Here is a 7,474-nt window from a genome sequence, read left to right as displayed (position 1 = left end):
GGCTTTTTTCAGAATGAAACTATGCATGTCTGAATACATTCTCAAGATCTGTGTATTCTCTGCCACTGATGAGAGGAGTGAGAAAGTGGTGAAAGACTGACTATCAATCTTTTTTATTTATTTATTTTTTTTAGCGACATGCTGAAAAAAAGAAAATTCTAAATATTACTCACCTGGTTCTTCACATTTAAGTGGTAAGTCTTTACGCTGGTGATTCTACTTTTAATGTAATCTGTGAGAAATTTTTTCTATGAGCACAACAAATTAAAGATGTCCTCGCAGACATCTACCTCCCATTCGCACTGACCTCCGTCATCATGAAGTTCATCTGCTCTCTACCCTGCCCTTGCCCACCTAGACCATGAGGGAACTGTTGGGATCACCTCGCACATGCTCTAGAAAGAACATTAGAGAGGCCCACATGTCCCTCCTGAAGCCGGGGCCAGAGTTGTCTGACTGTTTGAAAACGGCGCCACGACCGCCATGATCCACCCCTAAGGCGTGGATCTAAGTTTCCTAAGGAACAGACGGCAGGCATTGGCTGGATGCCAGCACCCTCAGCAGGGGTCCCCGGTGATGTTACACAGGTGCGGACACCTGGAGCAGATCCCTCTCTCTCTTTAACTCCTTCACTCTGGAGGAGCGGAGCAGAGACAATTAGAATAGCGAGCATTGCATTTACTTTTACCGTGTCTTTTGTTTATTTGGAATTCAGTTCTAGCTGTTTGCTTTGGTTTTTTTTTTTTTGAATCCCATAAGTTACAAAATTGATTGGTGCTACATATCTCGTGTCGGCCGTCACCGTGATCAGTGATCGAGCAATTTCACTAGTTAAAAGGACCAATACCCCACCCGTGAACCCTGTTCACCGGCTCGGCTATTCCGTAGTGATACTGTAATAATCAACTGTGATGACCTCATCCGCAATCTCTTTCCCCTTCCCTCTTCTTCCCCTCACACACATTCACAGGCGGTGACCAGTCGTCATCTTGGCTCCGACAAGTGCGTAGTCACCGTCACTCTGTTGCCATCTTGGCCATTTCAGACGTCACTCACGTGACTCTCCGGCCATCTTTACTGCTCACACACTCACACCCAGACGCTCACACACTCCTTCTCTCTCCTCCCCACACGCACACTCCCTCAAGATCCATAGATAGACTGGTGCGATTGCGGTTGCTGTGCTATTGGGATTGTCATCGCTATCACTATTTATTAGTGTTACTGCATATGATATTACTACGGTTACCGCTAAGGCTATCCATGTTGCTAACCCATTCTTATTACATGTGTGTTACCTTTTGTATCTCCAAATTACTCCTACTAGTGCACAACAGGAACGTATGTGAGAACGCTGTTGATAGACTTCAGCTCAGCATTCCACACCATCATCCCCCAGCACCACATCCATACACTGACTGGGCTCAGACTCAGCACCTCCATCTGTGACCGGCTGCTGGACTTACTCACAGAGAGACCCCAAACACTCAGGGCCAGCTCCGACACCTCTAGTACCACCATGCTGAATACAGGAGGCCCCCAGGGATGTGTACTGAGTCCCCTACTCTTCACCCTGCTGACTCACTACTGTACAGCCAGGTTCAGCACCAACTACCTCATAAAGTTTTCAGATGATACCATAGTAATCTCATAAGCAATGGCGATGAGGCCAACTGCAGGAAGGAGGTGAGCCTCCTGGCCAGCTGGTGTGGAAATAACAACCTTCTGCTCAATGTGGAGAAGATCAAGGAGATGGCATCAGGACACCTTCTACTGAGGCACCACAAAGCGCATCCTGATGCGCTGCATGACTGTCTGGCATGGCAGCTGCACTGCAAGCAATACAAAGACCCTGTAGCAGATAGCGAATGCAACCAACAGGATCATCGGTGTCCCGCTCCCCTCCCTCACAGACCTGTACAGCACCCAGCTCACTTGGAAAGCTGTCACCACTGAGACAGACCCCACTCACCCCTCCCACCCACTGTTCAGTCTCCTGCCATCTGGGAGAAGGTACCGGAGTCTACGGGCTCGTTATACCAGTCTGGGAAACAGCTTCATCCATCAGGGTGTTAGGAAGCTGAACTCCTTACCAGCATTCCCCCACTGAGGAAGGACTCAGAACTGCTGCTATTGCAGTGGGCACAGCTGTTTCTGAAACATTGCAACTGCTCATCTGACCTCATTGAGGTCTTTACGTACAAATAATTATGCACATAATATGCAGAAATTGCTCATTCACTCTTCACTCCCTGCATAGTCTGCTTTGGTATATTAATTACAACTTTACTTTACTGTAAAGTCTAGATTTAAAATTTCTAACTTCTATTTTTAATTTTGTATTTTTTTCTGCTCTTCTATATTCTCCACCTTATTTCCCTTTGGTTATATGTTACACCGCAGAGGACAAAAGGGTAAAAGTTATTTTGATTCCTCTGTGTATTTTGTGTTTACTGAAGAATTGACAATAAAGTTGACTTTGACTTTGACTTACTATCTCCCTGTTACTTTCTTTATCAGAGAATAGATGAGACAAATCATTTTGGTCATTAGAGTTGTGGACATCCTGCCTATGATTGTAAAGAACCAAATATGATTACGACAAACACATTTGTTATTATTCATAACCTATTTGTCATTGTGACACGAATTGACCACACAGGAGTTTACTGCGCTGCAGGGAATCCCCCATAATGCATTAATAGATATTAATTCATATTGGTGTCAGGAGACCAAATGTGTTCATGTGAAGTTTTATGGCCTCTTCTTACAAACTATCCATTAATGAGTAGAGCTTTGTATTGATAAACTATTAAAAGAAAAAAATATCAGGAGGCTTGTTATGAGTGTGAGCAGATGAGACAGCAGGATGAGGGTCAATCCCAATGAGGACTTTGGTTCAATGCTATTTAAGTTATTAATCTTTTGTATGCCTGGTGCTTAAGAAGGTTGATGCTGAAGTCAAGGTGCTCAGATTGTTAAATTATAACTACAAATCCCCATCGGACTGTTCCCCCCAGAGAGAGTACAATCACACTGAAGGTGGAAGTGGCACATGGTGTTTCTCCCTATTGAGGTTGTGACTTAAGAATACTAATTTTTGTAACGTTAACAGATAGTGTTTGGAAAGTCGCCTGGAAAGTTTAAGACCTGATCATGTCTTGAGGCAAAACAATCTAAATCCTGGGATACTGACCAAGTTTACAAAATCTCTCTTTTGATAAATATGTATCTGAGAAACACTTGGTAGCCCTCTAAATTGGGGCCACATTATTTAATGTTACTTGATCCAAAAAGTGAATAAAGCTACATGATTAATAAATTAAAAATTTTGATACCAGTTGATAGTTTGAGGAAGTCTTGTAAGTTTTATCTGCCACCAAATGTTGATTGTTATTGATCAGCCATCTAGCAGGTGGATGTGGACTCTGGCTTCAAACATTTAAGCCAGCTCTTTTTTTCATTCTAAGACCATCAGGAAGCAACTCCACTAACTGTAAAAAAAAAAAAAAAAATGGTATTGAAGTCTATGTGAAAATGTCCTTACTTCTCACTTGACTTCTTAGCTCAGTAAATGTTTTCCAAATGAGTTTATGGTCTCATTCCTGAGTTAGAAGTATTCAATACATGTATTTTTTTTTTTTTTTTTTTTTTTTTTTTAATGATGGTGCAATTTAAAAAAAGAATAGACCACAAAACAAGGGATGCAATGGTGGTGTGGCTACAGTGTGAGTGATGGACTGTACTACCCAAAAAAGACAGAGCACAGAGCAGGTCACTCTTTCCTCTGCTCCATCCTCTTATCCTAAAATGTTGTTTTCTGGTTAAAAAAAAAAAAAAAAACAAGCCAGAAAACGATCACATCACACACTTGGAAGCTTGGAACTAGCAGCTAACAGATTAGGCAAGTTGGCATGTTCACTTCAGAGCTAGAACCAACATTGATTTTGCTTGTCACCACTGGAAACAGATCTTATAGGGATGAATATTTGGTGCTGAACTTGCAGGCATACTCTACAGCTGTAAATAAATGCTAACACTGTGTTTATAAATAGCTTCTACAGTAAATATATTTCAAACCTGTTTCAAATAGAAATCAATTTGATTGAAATGTTTTCTAAAACTGTTTGTTTGCAACAAAGTGCAAAGTTAGGATTTCTACAAATTCCCAGTGGAAATGATAACCTTGTCTGTATATGGCAACAAGAATGAATCATTAAAAAACAATAACAAAGTGGATTTACTTTCAAGAGTACTCCCAAAATTCTATTTATAATCATTTACAGACCTCCAAGAAACTGTGCATGAATTGAATGATGAATTCATTGATTTACTGTCAGATATTTCCAATGATTTTAACTGCTTTGTCTTTGGGGATATCAGCATTGGCATAGATAATAAGATTGATGGCAAGGCCAAAGGAATTTCTTCTGTATTAGACACATGTGGTCTGGTCCAGCATGTTCAAGAGGAGACCTAGGCCACATTCTGGACCTGGTTATTTCTAAAGGTGTTGACATTTCCTCTGTTGTGGATACTGATCTGGCCTTGTCTGACCATTTCTGTGTTTTGTTTGATTCACTGATCATTCGGAATGTTAAAAAAAAAAAAAAAAATCTGTTAAGAAAAGCTACATTAATGAGAGAACAAGTGTTCTGTTTGTCGAGGCCATAGCTACACCACCAACAGTGAGTGCAGAGTCAGTTGACAGACTCTTGGATCATTTCAACTCAAAAATCCTGGATGTAATGGATGCTGTTGCACGGTTCAATATATGAGCTGTACAAACAGAGCCTGTGTAACTAACCAGACAGTCACATTTATCTGACATAATTAACAAGAGCGTCAACAATTCTCACGCACTGCGTGGTTGATAAACTTACAAACCCTCCAAAACAGATAAGCACACAACCCCTCTCCACTGAGAAATGAACCTTTTTTGCCAAAAAAAATCTGTCATTAGACGAAACATTATTTCCGAACAGAGAAACTAATCTGTGTCTAAAACCTGGGAATAATTCAACTGTTATTCCACAATTTAATCTGATTGATTAAAAAATTGTAAAAGAAAAACAGTCCAGCATTTGAAATGAACAACATACGCAACATGCTGGATATTATTCCATCTCACGTTTTAAAAACTAGTTTCAGCTCAGTAGAAACTGATCCCCAACAAATGAACACCTCAGAGGTATCAGGCATTTTCCCAAGTCACTAAAGATACAGGAGTTGCCATTAAGGCACTGTTTAAAAAAAAAAGGAAAATCAGAAACTCCTCTCTCAAGAGGATGCAGAAAAACTATTCCATGCATTCCTCCAGGCTGGACTACTGCAACTCATTACTATCTGGATGTCCAAACAAATCTCTGAAAGGCCATCAGCTGATTCAGAACGCTGCTGCAGGAATATTAACAGGAACTGGGTAAAGAGATCACATCTCTCCTGTGTTAGCTGCTCTTCATTGGCTGCCGGTAAAATCCAGAGTAGAATCTAAAATCCTTCTGTAAACATATAAAGCTCTTAATGGCCAAGCTCCATAATATCTCAGAGAGCTCATAGTTCCTCACTGTCCTAGTAGGCCACTCCGCTCTCTAGATGGAGGTTTAGTTGTGGTTGCTACAGTCTCCAAGAGTAAATCTGGAGGCTCCTCTTCTATGGAACCAACATCCAGTATCGGTGCGGGGGGCGGACTCTTTAGCAATTTTCAAGACCAGGCTTAAAACCTTTTTCTGTGACAGAGCTTATAGTTAAATAGTCCATCTACTCTTTAGCTATGCTGTTATAGGCCTAGGCTGCTGGGGGAAGGACTGAGCACCTCTCTATCTCTCTCTCTCTCCCTCTCTTTCCTATCTGTTACAGAACGTAAATGTAAATTATCACAGCTATGCAGATGACACATAACTTTATGTGGTTCTGTCACCATTGACTGCAGCCCATGAGGCTCCTTTTGACACTGTCTTGAGCGAATAAACAACCGGATGAACCAGAATTGTATTCAGTTAAATAAGGATAAAACTGTGATTATTCTGTTTGGCCTCAAAGAGAAGAGCATTAGGAAACTACCTCGAGTCTTGATCTCCCAAGTTCATAACCTTGGTGTGTTAATTGACTCAGATCAGATTTTCAACAGCCACATCAAAGCTGTCATGAATACAACTTTTTACCAACTCAAAAACATCAACAGAATTAAATGTTTTGTTGCCCAAAAAGACCAGGAAAAGCTCATCCACACTTTCATCTCCAGCAGACTCGATAATTGAAATGGCCTTGTGACCGGACTCCCAAAAGAAGTATTTAACAGCTGCAGCTCATCCAGAATTCTGCTGGTAGAGTTGTAAGTAGAACAAAGTGAACAGAGCCCATTACACCAGTTTTAAATCTTTACAGTGGCTCCCAGTGAGTTACAGAGTAGCTTTTAAAACCCTGCTACTAATTTACAAATTACAGAATGGTTGGGAACCAGAATACATTCTTGCCTTGCCTTTAGAATTCTGCCAGAATATTCCTTGAAGTCATGATAAATGAAAAACTTGAGGAGTCAATTCCAAACTAAAATGACTTGGTCAGGAGGGGAATTTGAGCAGAGACGTTAATGCCCATGCACATCAATTTTAAGAATGATATAATGTCCAGGTGTAATCAATCACCATCCATCTTGGCTCAGAATTCAGTCCATTATTCCTGTACAAAAACCACAAATTACATGACTCTGCTCTACAGCTTTCATCTCGGCCCATGGTCTTCATAACCACCGATGCCGTTACACAAGAAGAAAACAGCACTTTAATGACTTTAATGAATCACTTTCATTTCTGAACAATTGTTCCAGAGAAAGAAAACGTAAGGCCTTCTGGCTGTTGAATAAACGTTAGGTCACAGTGCCTTTTCTGTAAGTTACTTTTCAACCTAATGTAATGTTTTCTTTTCTTATGTAACCACACCTCAGGCACCTCATACATAATTATTCATCTTCAACCACTTATTGCAAACCTCATGTTTATCACTATCCTCCATGGCTGCTCTTCACACTGTTAATGTAACAGACTGAATAAGACTGTTCAAACAAAACAAGTAATGTGAAGATATCCAGGGGGGACATCATCAAAATAAAAGATTACAGTACTTATATTATAAAGTACTGGTCACTGAAGCCTTAATGAGCATTGGTCAGTTTAGCTTTTTAACACAAAAATATTAATGCAAACAAAAAAGGTTCCAGATCAGATCTCTATTTTTTCCAACTAAATCTCACATTATATAGTGTAATCTTTTATCATATTTTGTTATTCTATTTTATGTTTGATAGCTCCAGGATTGTAGTTGTAACAGTTTTGTCTGTCACACGCTTGTATAATAAGAAAAAACAGTGAGAAGCAAAACTACAACAAGTATATGAATAAATGTATGTGGTAGTGGTCTTCAAGTCCTGTTCTTTAACTTCCAAAGGACAGAAGGACAACTCAAATTTCCACCT

This window comes from Echeneis naucrates, chromosome 15 (genome assembly GCF_900963305.1).
Source record: "Echeneis naucrates chromosome 15, fEcheNa1.1, whole genome shotgun sequence".
In the NCBI taxonomy this organism is placed as follows: Eukaryota; Metazoa; Chordata; class Actinopteri; order Carangiformes; family Echeneidae; genus Echeneis; species Echeneis naucrates.
The sequence above is the reverse complement of the archived record's forward strand: the minus strand, read 5'-3'. Positions refer to the sequence as shown.